Here is a 13,967-nt window from a genome sequence, read left to right on the forward strand (position 1 = left end):
ACACGACAGGGTGTTTGAGAGCTGGTCAGATCATTAAATAACCAGTCTAGCTGCAAATGTAACTAGTGTAAAAATGACAGAGGTGATCCAACCTCATAGGCAAATGCTGCATCAGCTAATAATCAGTGCACATGAAAAGATTTCAGTCATCAGTTCCTGGCTTGGTGATTTTAGGGTGCTGTTTCACTGGCTGGTCTCGGTTATAATATTTGACTATGGCATTTATGGACCGATTTTGTTACTTTTGTATCTCTCCATCATCCACGTAATGTACAACGTGAGGAAGATTCCTTATAAAAAATATTCTTTTCCTTCCGTGTTCTCGTTACAGGCCTATTCCATCGTGCTATATCCCAGAGTGGTGTGGCAGTAGCACCGTGGGCACTGCCCACGCCAGGCGCAGCAGAAAAGGCACGAAGGGTGGCAGCCCTGCTGGGATGTCCCACGGCGCCGAGTCCAGCGCTGGTAGACTGCCTCAGGGGCGTCGACGCTTACAAGCTCATTGAGACCGAAAAACACTTTTTGGTAAGAGTTTACTTCTTTTAGCGCCTAAAGTCAACATCTGAGCTACATTACGCACAGCTCACCAGATCTTTACAGTCACCAATCCAATAAACTGCTGGTCCCAAGTTTGCAAACAAAACGTCGGTAATAGGTTCTTCCATGTACTGTACCAACCGTTTAATGCGTGACAAAAGTTGTTGTCCACGGACTACTCAAATATTATGGATTATACAGGGTGGTCCATTGATCGTGACCGGGCCAAATATCTCACGAAATAAGCGCCAAACGAAAAACCTACAAAGAACGAAACTTGTCTAGCTTGAAGGGGGAAACCAGATGGCGCTATGGTTGGCGCTGCCATAGGTCAAACGGATGTCAATTGCGTTTTTCAAAATAGGAACCCCCATTTTTATTACATATTCGTGCAGTGCGTAAAGAAATATGAATGTTTTAGTTGGACCACTTTTTTCGCTTTGTGATAGATGGCGCAGTAATAGTCACAAACATATGGCTCACAGTTTCAGACGAACAGCTCGTAAAAGGTAGTTTTTTTTTAATTAAAATACAGAATGTAGGTACTTTTGAACATTTTATTTCGGTTGTTCCAATGTGATACATGTACCGGTTCCTTTGTGAACTTATCATTTCTGAGAACGCATGCCGTTACAGCGTGATTACCTGTAAATACTATATTAATGCAATAAATGCTCAAAATAATGTCCGTCAACCTCGATGCATTTGGCAATACTTGTAAGGACATTCCTCTCAACAGCGAGTAGTTCGCCTTCCGTAATGTTCGCACATGCATTGGCAATGCGCTGACGATTGTTGTCAGGCGTTGTTGGTGGTTCACGATAGCAAATATCCTTCAACATTCTATGTGCCGGACATCCATTATGTTGGAAGTACATCGCCATTCTGTCATGTAGTGAAATATAATGTAGTAACATCGGTAGAACATTACGTAGGAAATCAGCAGACATCGCACCATTTAGAATGCCATCGATAAAATGGGGGCCAATTATCCTTCCTCCCATAATGCCGCACCATACATTAACCTGCCAAGGCCGCTGATGTTCCACTTGTCGAAGCCATCGTGGATTTTCCGTTGTCCAATAGTGCACATTATGCCGATTGACGTTACCGCTGTTGGTGAATGGCGCTTCGTCGCTAAATAGAGCGTGTGCAACAAATCTGTCATCGTCCCGTAATTTCTCTTGTACCCAGTGGCAGAACTGTACACGACATTCAAAGTCGTCGCCATGCAATTCCTGGTGCATATAAATGTGGTACGGGTGCAATCGATTTTGATGTAGCATTCTCAACACCGACGTTTTTGAGATTCCCGATTCTCGCGCAATTTGTCTGCTACTGATGTGCGGATTAGCCACAACAGCATCTAAAACACCTACTTGGGCATCATCATTTGTTGCAGGTTGTAGTTGACGCTTCACATATGGCTGAAAACTTCCTGTTTCCTTAAATAACGTAACTATTCACTATTCGGCTAACGGTCTGGACACTTGGGTGATGTCGTCCAGGATCCCGAGCAGCATACATACCACACGCCCGTTGGGCATTTTGATCACAATAGCCATACATCAACACGATATCGACCTTTTCCCCAATTGGTAAACGGTCCATTTTAACACGGGTAATGTATCACGTAGCAAATACCGTCCGCACTGGCGGAATGTTACGTGATACCACGTACTATTACAGCGCCATCTATCACAAAGCGAAAAAGTGGTCCAACTAAATCATTCATATTTCTTTACGTACTACACGTATATGTAATAAAAAATGGGGGTTCCTGTTTCAAAAACGCCGTTGATATCCGTTTGACCTATGGCAGCACCGTCTAACAGGCCAACCATAGCGCCATCTGGTTTCCCCCTTCAAGCTAGACGAGTTTCGTTCCTTGTAGTTTTTTGTTTGATGCTTGTTTCGTGAGATATTTGGCCCGGTCACTATCAATGGACCACCCTGTATTGTTTGTGGGCACAGAGCTGAAACCCGACGAAATCCGAAAAGTGCCGATTAGAGATGATACGCAACCAATATACCGACCAGATCCCCAAAATAAATTCATTATGCTGCAAAAAACAAATGTAGTTTTACAGCTATGTTGGTATTGGGTCAGAACAACTGTTACACTGAAAAGTATCTTATTCGTTAGGGAAAAGATCAACCATCAACCAAACGGTGCGGTTACGAACGTCCCCCACATACACAGGCTACCTGTGATGGTTCCCGTACCGGCCACAGGCTCTTCACAACACAGTACCGCCTCTATCTGAGTTGTACCACCAGGAGTAGACGTAAGTAGCAGACCTTTGACTGAAAGCTCTTCAACATTGTTGTGAAACAGGTAAAATGATCACCTGACCCTACAACGTATTGTTCCTTTGTTAAGAAACGACGCTCTCCTGTCCACTGCAATTGTCGCTAACAGTGCCATTAGGTCAAGGTCAGCTTAATTGTAGGTGGTCTGGAGCGACACTCTGCTTTTAAGTGCAATTTTGGTGTGGCAAGGACTACTCACTCCTTGTCGTCTAGCGGTTGTATCAGCATCCTTGTTCCATTTTCGATAGGGTCTAATTACAATGACACTTATTTCCAGCGTTCCGTCAAAAATTATGTAGATCATTCGTTTGCACATCCTCTGTGTGCTGAGTTGACGTCGTTGGGACCTGTAAAACTGTATACGCTGCCCACAACGTGGCGTAACCGTATCTACTCCCACCACAGTTACTTGGTGGTTGTTTAGTACGCACAGACTGTTATAACAAAACATTGACGTTTTCTCCCTAATTAAAAAGGCATGTGGTACTTCCATTGAATGCTTATGCTCTTCTGTTGGTCCAGTACACCTACTAGAATAGATGATTATTCAGACTGGCGGGTCTGATTCCTGCTTTGGCACCATATGCCAAACTGGTAAGAAGTTGCAGTATGTAAGTAGGCTGTTTAGGTTTTTATGTTGGCAACGCCACGTAGCGCTCTGTAGGAAAATCACTGGCTGTGCTGTGTGCAGTCTGTGGCTGGTTGGCATTGTTGGAATATTCGCTATTGCAGTGTTGAGCAGTTGGATGTGAACAGCGTGTAGCGTCGCGCAGTTGGAGGTGATCCGCGAGCAGTGGTGGATGTGGGGACAGAGATGCCAGAGTTTTGAGAGCGGACGATATGGACGTGTGTCCGCCAGAAAAAGGAAATTTGTAAAGATGGATGTCATGAATTGATAGATATATATATGATTACTTTTGAACATTACTAAGGTAAATACATTGTTTGTTCTCTATGAAAATTTTTCATTTGCTAACTATGCCTAACAGTAGTTAGTGCCTTCAGCAGTTAGAATCTTTTATTTAGCTTGCAGTATTGGCGCTTGCAGTATTGCAATAGTTCGAGTAACGAAGATTCTTGTGAAGTAAGTGATTCATGAAAGGTATAGGTTATTGTTAGTCAGGGCCATTCTTTTGTAGGTATTATTGAAAGGCAGATTGCGTTGTGCTAAAAATATGTGTCAGTTAAGTGAAGATCAGAATAAGTAATGAGAGAAATGTTGAGTACGTTCAGTTTTTCTCAGCTGCCTCTGTATCAAATAACGTAAAAGGTTTACTAGCACAGTCATTTATAATTTTTCTAAGGGGACGTTTCAAGAAGAACTACAGTGCGGAGTGAAAATGCGTCCTGGAAACTTTAAAGTAGGCAATTTACGCTTATTAGGAACCACACTTGCCGGCCGGGGTGGCCGAGCGGTTCTAGGCGCTACAGTCTGGACCCGCGCGCCCGCAACGGTCGCAGGTTCGAGTCCTGCCTCGGGCATGGATGTGTGTGATGTCCTTAGGTTAGTTAGGTTTAAGTAGTTCTAAGTTCTAGGGGACTGATGACCTTAGAAGTTAAGTCCCATAGTGCTCAGAGCCATTTGAACCACACTTCTGACACATATGGTGGTTCAGTATTTTCTTTCATTATCTGCGCTACCAAATCTGTCATTACGAATTTTTTTTTAATGTGTAGAACAGATGAATGAAGTAAATATTTGCAACAGGAGTAATGTTGAATCACAATAATTTATAATGTTTCCATATTCCAAAGCAGCACTGCAGTTCTGTTTGAAACGAAACAGCTTTTAGATGGGCATGTAACTGAAACTGACAGCATGTTTAGTAGCTTCTTTGCCCAAATTCGGACAAAAGTAATACTTACAAGGAAGGAGTGTAGAAAACATCAGTACTAGCAAATATCCCGCGGAAGATACCGGAAATGTATTTATCTTGGACGGAATGTTATGTATGATGATAGGAGTGAGAAACTCATAGAGAAGTTTGCTACAGGTAAGGAAAATAGTTATGTATAAATGTCTGTGATGTTCAGTCATACGTTTGAGGTAGAGATGCAGTATTACATATTGAACACAGTATGGGACAACAGGTAATGAAACTGGAAATATTTCAAATGTGAGTTTGCCTAAGAACGTCACAGTCTTACGTAGGAGCAAGAGGAAAGGAAGTCTTTGCTTCGTAGCACATATATTTTTAAATTTCTTTTTAAACAAAAAGCTAAGAGGAAGAACATGAAAACTACGGCGACCTTACAGTGTATGTGTAGGGATTTCTTCAAATATGTAAATGTAAAATGTAATGCACTATATGTCATTTTCAATAACTAAAGTAAAAAATAAAATGTACTAATCCACTGATTCTGATAAAGTAACACAGTACGTTAAGTATTAATTCTATTGTTATCACCATTGTCATCTTTAACGTCCTTATTCCATCTGCAGAATCTATGTTCAGTGTTATATTATTTTTTTGAAAAGAAACTTTTGGGAAGGATGCCTGTTTGAATGTAACAGAAAACATGCTGTGTCTACACTCGCCGGATAAAAACTCATGAATATATCGTTATAGTAAATGCATTTGGATGAATAAATAACAACACAAAATTACTAAGGAAGACATCCTAGTTACTTCTTACGATGAAATTTTTAGATATATTTCTTACGCCGTGTCTCTCATTTTTAATAATATATCATCAAATTCTCTTCCAGGAATGGCGATTCAGTCCCCTAATGCCACTTCGACCAGTGGTGGAAGGCGAGGGAAAGGACACATTCCTGGTTAAGCTCCCCGTGCATCTCGATCTTCTTACGCCTGTCCCATGGCTTATAGGAGTCACTAAGGATGAGGGATGCGTGTTCATAGCAGGTGACACTTTTCATGTTATCGGAAACTCATATGTGTACTACATACAAAGAAATTCTTCGAACTCAGAGGAATGCAAAAGTTCAGATTCGCTAGAAATGAAGTACATGCCTTCATATTCTGTCACTAACCTAAATCCTAATCTGCCTTCTTTATTACTTTACCATTTTACCTTCGGCGATGTTCAGTTAGTAAACTATTTTAGTAATAAATGTACAATTCGGCATGATTTTCTATACAAAACCTTGTAATTAATACTCATCATCCACAACCTCATTCGTATATCTAAGATCTCGACGAGATAACACTCAGCAGTCCGATAGCAGTGTTAGAATCCTTCTTCCACGTTCACCGCCGTATACAAATTTATCAAAAATCAGCCAATGTGGGTGAATCATGGAAGTCCCTCTTCAAAAAGAGCCATTTGACGAAATAAAATAGTGCCATTGTACTAAGAAAAACTATTCGCAAGTGTACATCATGGAGACGCATTCTACAAAAGTGGAACTGAAACAACGGAAGAAAAAATGAAGATTATGAAATACGGTACTAGAATAGATGAATTGCGAACGAGTACCAGAAAAGCTACGTAAGTAAAGTGCGAAAATTCCGGAAATGATATTTCGAACTGGTAACGAGCCGTAGAATACAAGCTACAGACAAAAGCAGAGACAACCGCGATGTACGATGTATCCTCTCATTTACAATGGGACTTCACATAATGTACATGATTTTAAATTTAAAGAATATTGTCCTTTTGTTTTCATATACGATACCCTTTTTATAACATCTCCTTTGATAACATCAATTTTTGTTGATGCACAGTCATCTGCTCTTGGCTTTTTCGCGACAGCTTCATTTACTGCTGTTGTATCTGCAGTAATTACTTTTGGTTTTAGAGAAAATTCAACGGACCGTGATTCAGTATCAAAAACTTTCATAAGCGTTCAGCCTGCCTGTGAAGCACTCCGTACTACTCCGTGATGCCCGTTTACTTGTTTCCAGGCCGATGCACCATTTTGTAACATTCTCGAGGCGAATATACCACTCTGTAACATGCCCTTTGTGGAATGACAAACCCTAACTTATAACGTACTGGACCCCTTGGGCTGTCTGGCACAGTAGGAGGTAGATTTACAGTGGTGCGTGGCAGGTCCTCTTTGTGACTTACCTGCAGGGTGGCAGCGTAGTAAGCCTCCGCACTTTCTCGACCTGTAATCTTACCTGCCCTTACCTGCAGTTCAGCCGCTCGTACGTTATTTGGCACCCTGTGGATTCTGGACTGCTGTCGGATACCGATTGCATTTGGCTGTTGTCTCAATCAGGCTAATCCCAACTGTGATCATACACTCCTGGAAATTGAAATAAGAACACCGTGAATTCATTGTCCCAGGAAGGGGAAACTTTATTGACACATTCCTGGGGTCAGATACATCACATGATCACACTGACAGAACCACAGGCACATAGACACAGGCAACAGAGCATGCACAATGTCGGCACTAGTACAGTATATATCCACCTTTCGCAGCAATGCAGGCTGCTATTCTCCCATGGAGACGATCGTAGAGATGCTGGATGTAGTCCTGTGGAACGGCTTGCCATGCCATTTCCACCTGGCGCCTCAGTTGGACCAGCGTTCGTGCTGGACGTGCAGACCGCGTGAGACGACGCTTCATCCAGTCCCAAACATGCTCAATGGGGGACAGATCCGGAGATCTTGCTGGCCAGGGTAGTTGACTTACACATTCTAGAGCACGTTGGGTGGCACGGGATCCATGCGGACGTGCATTGTCCTGTTGGAACAGCAAGTTCCCTTGCCGGTCTAGGAATGGTAGAACGATGGGTTCGATGACGGTTTGGATGTACCGTGCACTATTCAGTGTCCCCTCGACGATCACCAGTGGTGTACGGCCAGTGTAGGAGATCGCTCCCCACACCATGATGCCGGGTGTTGGCCCTGTGTGCCTCGGTCGTATGCAGTCCTGATTGTGGCGCTCACCTGCACGGCGCCAAACACGCATACGACCATCATTGGCACCAAGGCAGAAGCGACTCTCATCGCTGAAGACGACACGTCTCCATTCGTCCCTCCATTCACGCCTGTCGCGACGCCACTGGAGGCGGGCTGCACGATGTTGGGGCGTGAGCGGAAGACGGCGTAACGGTGTGCGGGACCGTAGCCCAGCTTCATGGAGACGGTTGCGAATGGTCCTCGCCGATACCCCAGGAGCAACAGTGTCCCTAATTTGCTGGGAAGTGGCGGTGCGGTCCCCTACGGCACTGCGTAGGATCCTACGGTCTTGGTGTGCATCTGTGCGTCGCTGCGGTCCGGTCCCAGGTCGACGGGCACGTGCACCTTCCGCCGACCACTGGCGACAACATCGATGTACTGTGGAGACCTCACGCCCCACGTGTTGAGCAATTCGGCGGTACGTCCACCCGGCCTCCCGCATGCCCACTATACGCCCTCGCTTAAAGTCCGTCAACTGCACATACGGTTCACGTCCACGCTGTCGCAGCATGCTACCAGTGTTAAAGACTGCGATGGAGCTCCGTATGCCACGGCAAACTGGCTGACACTGACGGCGGCGGTGCACAAATGCTGCGCAGCTAGCGCCATTCGACGGCCAACACCGCGGTTCCTGGTGTGTCCGCTGTGCCGTGCGTGTGATCATTGCTTGTACAGCCCTCTCGCAGTGTCCGGAGCAAGTATGGTGGGTCTGACACACCGGTGTCAATGTGTTCTTTTTTCCATTTCCAGGAGTGTATTAATGGGAGTTGAAACGCCCTATCCCGACAATGTCGAATTTTTTGACTTGGCTTCCCTGTATTTCAGGAATCACTGTAGTCACTGACATGAAACTCTTACACGACATTAAACTGTGTGTTGTGAGTCTACCGAAGAGTAATAATTGCATTTCAGCGACTGCTTTCGGAAATAATTTTTTTTTTAACTAAACCGTTAAAATTTTGTGTACTTTTTTGCCCGTTATCCTAAATGATGTTAATTATACATAACGCTATGGTCTTCGTTTAGTTCAGTAGACACGGGATATGTATGGTATTATTCCCTGAAAATTTGGATACTCTACTCGAAGTGGTTTCTGAGATTTAGGGAAAAATGCAACAGAAAATGTAAACTTTCAGGAACTGATTCTGAAGTTTGAAAAGACTGTAACTCAATTAATAGATGTTTATTTTTTTTATTTTTAGTCACTCAGAAGTACCCTGCATCATACTGTATATATCAACCTCTTGATCTTTTTACAAGTTTTTTCTTGTTTTTTCTGTGGCCAAATGTGCTGGTTTGTCAATGCGAACCTTCTCCATCGGTTCAAGTTCTCTGATGCAGTTTGCTCCACAATTAATTCCCATGTGTTGTAGCACTTTCACCCTACCAATCTTTCCATCGTTAAAAGCAATAACAGCACCACTGCCCCCCCCCCCCCTCCTCCCGGTTTAGTGTCTCCTTTCGAACAAAAACATTTTTTGGTCAGCGAGTCCATACAAGATTATTGACCGACTTATCGGGATTTTGAGTCTGATCGTACAGACGCTTCTTCAGTAATTCAGAATTTGCCAGGTCTCTGTAAATAGGTTTTATGATATCCATGACTGCTGCTTGGATGGAATATTTATGGCTGTAGAACTGTTTGAGGACTGGGCATTGGTATAATTGCATCACTAATCAGGTCCAGGAGGGCAAAGGTGGTGTACTGGTTTTCCGTCAGTTGACAGTGTGTGAAAGAAGGTAGCCCCCACTGCCTGCGTCATTTTCAACAAATCCTCAGTATTATTTCTAATGGCCAACCCATAATACTGCTGTAGTTCATTAATCATTTTGTCTCTCAGACTGTCTCTTATGGCTTTCCCATCAGAAAGATTCTTGTCTGTGAAACTTTGTTTCAGCTTCCTCAGCCTGGTGCCCATCCTCTTTTGGACATGACCAACACATTCCAGTTTTGTGATAATCTTCTCACCATAAAGCTGAGCGGCTACTACACTTTTATATGCTTTTGAGTCTCCATCACCTAAGAACTTAGTGTAACACATTCCCATGTCGTTCATAGATCGACTAAAAATTTCAATAGCTGCGGAGGCCTCTATAGCAGCAGTTGCTCCTTCAAAATTTCTCCCACAGATATGCCCTTCTTCATTCCCTGATTTTCAGTTATAACAACGTTTGGTTAAAATCTGGAAATCTATTACCTTTCCAGTATTCACACTGGTCACTGTAGCAACAGAATTCCTAGAACTGTAGCCGTACTCCTACCAAGTGCCATCAGAAGCTACTGGTATATCAGTCATATCATCATTTATTTCAACAGCTTCGTTTGCACCACCCGTCATTGACTCACGTGCAACAGATTCCACAGCAGCTCTAATAAATCGTGCATACTTGTCGATTTTTACAAGGTGGGAGTGGCATATTCATCATGGCACACATTTTTTCTGCTGCAGTGTGTCCTCTGCCAATAGCTATCAATCCATAAAAACATCTAACATTTACTTCTAACAATTATCTTCAAACTTATCAGAATTCCAAAATGAATGAGTGTATTTGCAACTGGCATGATTAATAATAAGTTTCCTGGTTAGTCCACTTGATACCTCACTGACTTCATGTAAACTAACTGGCCCTTCACATATTTTACAACACACACATTCACCTAATACCCTTGTTAGGACGTGTAAATCTATCAGAATATAATCTAACCTACCATTTACATCACTTTCGTTTTGAGAAAACTGTGTCTCACAACGTTTTATTTTAATGTTCGAAGCACTAATGGGTGTTTCTGTTGATACTGACAAGTCTGGCTGTATTTCATTGCCTGTAACTTCACAAACCACATGTTGAAAACAATGCTTCCCTTTATTCGAAAATTTATTACTATGAAACCCACATTCCTTAAAAACACTTCATTTTGGCGTCGTACTTTATTTTTCGAGAGATCTACCAATCAATTCATCACTTTTCCTCGTAAAAACTTTAGCACTTCGACATACAACGCGTGTTTATACTATGAAACGATAAGATATTGTTTTTGACAGCATTACCAATACAAACACGTAATTTAACCTTCATAACACAGCAAACCACAGCCTTATACATAAAAAACACCGATTTTATTAGATCTTGAAGTAATTCATATAAAAATTTTAACATTTTCAACTACTGTAGATTATATTAAGAAAATACTTCCAATGTGAATTTATAAGTGATATATATATATCATTTTATTCGAAAAATTACAAGTTTTATAACGAGATAAAAACCCAAAAATGTGAAAAACATTTTTTTTCCATTCTAACTCCCCTTAGTACAATTCACTCAGCTTCCACATAGGTCTTTTAATGCACAATGCCAGGATCTTGTGTTACTAGATGCCACAGAACTCAGTCTTTACGTAGACTTGATACCCCACATAAAAATAAGCATGATCATAACCAGTTGGCCATAATGATCGTTGGCAGAAAACAAACATAGGAGGAGCGAGCACTGCAGCTGACTTACCATGTTCAATGACTGTCGTGCTGTTGTTGCACGCAATAAGCTTTGCTCAGTTAACTATATGTGTCTATGCCTCAGTAATTGTCACATATTAAGATAAACATTCATTCACAGTCAAAATAACTTCACCACCTACGCGAATGTTACTTTGTCGTGTTCTTATTCAGATTTAGCCAAAAACCGAAGATTAGTTGGAAATCTTGTGGGAGCGCAACTGCGGGCCATCCGTACTGCTCCACGGTCGAACTGTTAGTCCTGAACAATGGCGTGCTGTCTGCCCTTCTCCCCCACTAAACCGTTTGAGACATCAGCTACCATCTCTTCCCTTAAAACAGACACATTTTACCATTTAATTTTCCAGTTGCTTTCTGCTCATACACGCTTTCGATTTACACTCTTCTACAAGTTTTACTCTGGCCCTCTGCTCTAATTCAATGTTCTTTCCAACGAACTACTCCTGGCTTTTCAGTGTCCTTCAGCCTTCACGTTCTTGCAAGTCACCGTGCTGGCCTACCGCGCCCGATACGGCACTTACCGTGACCCTTCGGCACGCCACCTCCGCTCTGGTGGTCAGTCTGTCAGTGATACCACTGCATTCTAACCGGCGCTCACTTAATTGAGAAGGCTAGAGCTTGAGTTTCATTTCCCGCACAACAACCGGGTTTCTTTCTAAAGCCACCTCATATTCTTAGATGTCAAATGAAGTTCTGAAAACTATTACTTATCTGAAGTGTGTTCATTCGAGCACAGCACATTGCTACGTTCCACCCTGCCTGCATTTTTTTTGTGTAAAATAAGCTTGCCTGTTTCAGAAACAGTATACATAGATATGTTAACTCTGTAGTGCTTTAAAATTATGCCTTTACAATTACCCAATTTCAAACTTTTACTTCTTCATTTCTCATTTGGTACACCTTCAGTCTTCTAATTCGATGATTAAGCTTAATACTACTGATTCTCATTTCTCCTGCCAAGACACCAATTTCCATCCCACATAATACTGATTTCACTTAAATACTAGACACCAAGAACTTTCTTACTAAATACTATACAGACAGTACATCTGCACTATGACTATTACCATTTTACGACTCCAGTTTCCAATTATTGTCTTTGGTTGCCTATCACACCAGCTGTGAACTTACAAACTTACTGATTTGAGGCCTCAGCAGCATTCATGCCATCTCTTAGACTTATCTGTTCAAATGGCTCAAATGGCTCTGAGCACTATAGGACTCAACATCTGAGGTCATCAGTCCCCTACAACTTAGAACTACTTAAACGTAACTACCCTAAGGACATCACACAGATCCATGCCCGAGGCCGGATTCGAACCTGCGACCATAGCGGTCCCTCGGTTCCAGACTGAAGCGCCTAAAACCGCTCGGTCACACCGGCCGGCCGTTTATATCTGTTACTTTATCTTATATACTACCCCTTTATTCACAACTTTTACATTGGCATATTACTTTTGTATGTCTAGCAGAAGCGCACTTTCAGCTACTCTCTTGTACTCTGGAATTTTTGCATCACTTTAATATACCTAATATATGTACAAGACTATTCTAATGTGTCTCTGGATCTCATGGCTGCTCAGTCCATTCCACACATCTTACAGGAATCTACTTTCACGTCTTACAGCTGCATCATAGCGTCTTGCTCACATAACTAGTACTACAGGAAAACTTAAACGTAGTGCTTGTTTAACAGTTAGTGCTTTCTGTGGGCTCTAATTATTATTCCTCATCTTTGCTCTCTACTTTCAATTTGTCTCCCATACCAGCAGTGCTTTGTTATAGTACTATATCTTCCTTCATCCTAAACTTTAAATCTTTTCTTTAAATTCTCCTTTACCGCAGGTAAATTCTGTTACTTTCCATTTCGACAATTACTTCTCTCGATTCAGACTCTTTCTCCTCCCTCCTTTTACCCTCCTGTGAAGAATCCTTGATAGACAAATGGTTAGTAGAAGAGATTGAAGCACAGAGAGGAAGAACTGCTTCAGACTGATGAGGTGCGCACAGTCGCAAACTGTGATGTCTCTCCAAGACTGAGAGACTCCCTACGCTATCGTTCTCTCCACTCACGTACCTCTTCAATTCTGTTACATTCTGCAGTACAAAAACTCGTTTCGAACCAGGATAGCCATTAATATGTGGTGAACTCTCCACCAAAAATGAGCCATACACTAGCAGAAATTTCTTTGTCTCTTGGGAAACCTTTTTCAATCGCTCTTTGATCTTGACCAGTACCAAATTCACAGTTCCCTGAGGCCTAGCATCATATCTTTTCTTTCTTTCAGCTGGCCGTCGACGCATTCTTTCTCTGGCCAACTTTTCTATTTCATCTTTAGCTAGAACTTTGCTCACCGGAAAAACTACTTCACCCCCAATACCATTCGTTGGCTTATGAACAAACATTAATTCACATGGTGCAAAACCTGTTGCTTCATACCATACATGATTATCTCTTCAAAATTTACAATTTACCCAGGTTGGGTTTCTCCTGTGACAATAAGTCCTACATAACGGGATCAACTCCTTCATAAGCCGCTCACTGGAGTTCCCTTAAGGGAAATATGGCCATATTTCCCTTCTTACATGTCTCAGTCCATGTCGCTCCAGCATTTCTGTAAACTTTTGGGATGTAAACAGAGGAACATTGTCTGACAAAATAATTTTTTTACAGTTTTTCAGTCAATATCCTGACATTCGCCTTCCTGATTGGGCACAACA

At 42.2% G+C, this 13,967-nt stretch overlaps 1 pseudogene; it reads left to right on the plus strand.

Annotated features, from left to right (window-relative positions):
* Positions 1-13,967, plus strand: part of LOC126474120 (venom carboxylesterase-6-like) — a 176,099-nt pseudogene that overhangs the window by 90,050 nt on the left and 72,082 nt on the right.

The sequence above is a fragment of the Schistocerca serialis genome, chromosome 4 (assembly GCF_023864345.2).
Source record: "Schistocerca serialis cubense isolate TAMUIC-IGC-003099 chromosome 4, iqSchSeri2.2, whole genome shotgun sequence".
Classification (NCBI taxonomy): Eukaryota; Metazoa; Arthropoda; class Insecta; order Orthoptera; family Acrididae; genus Schistocerca; species Schistocerca serialis.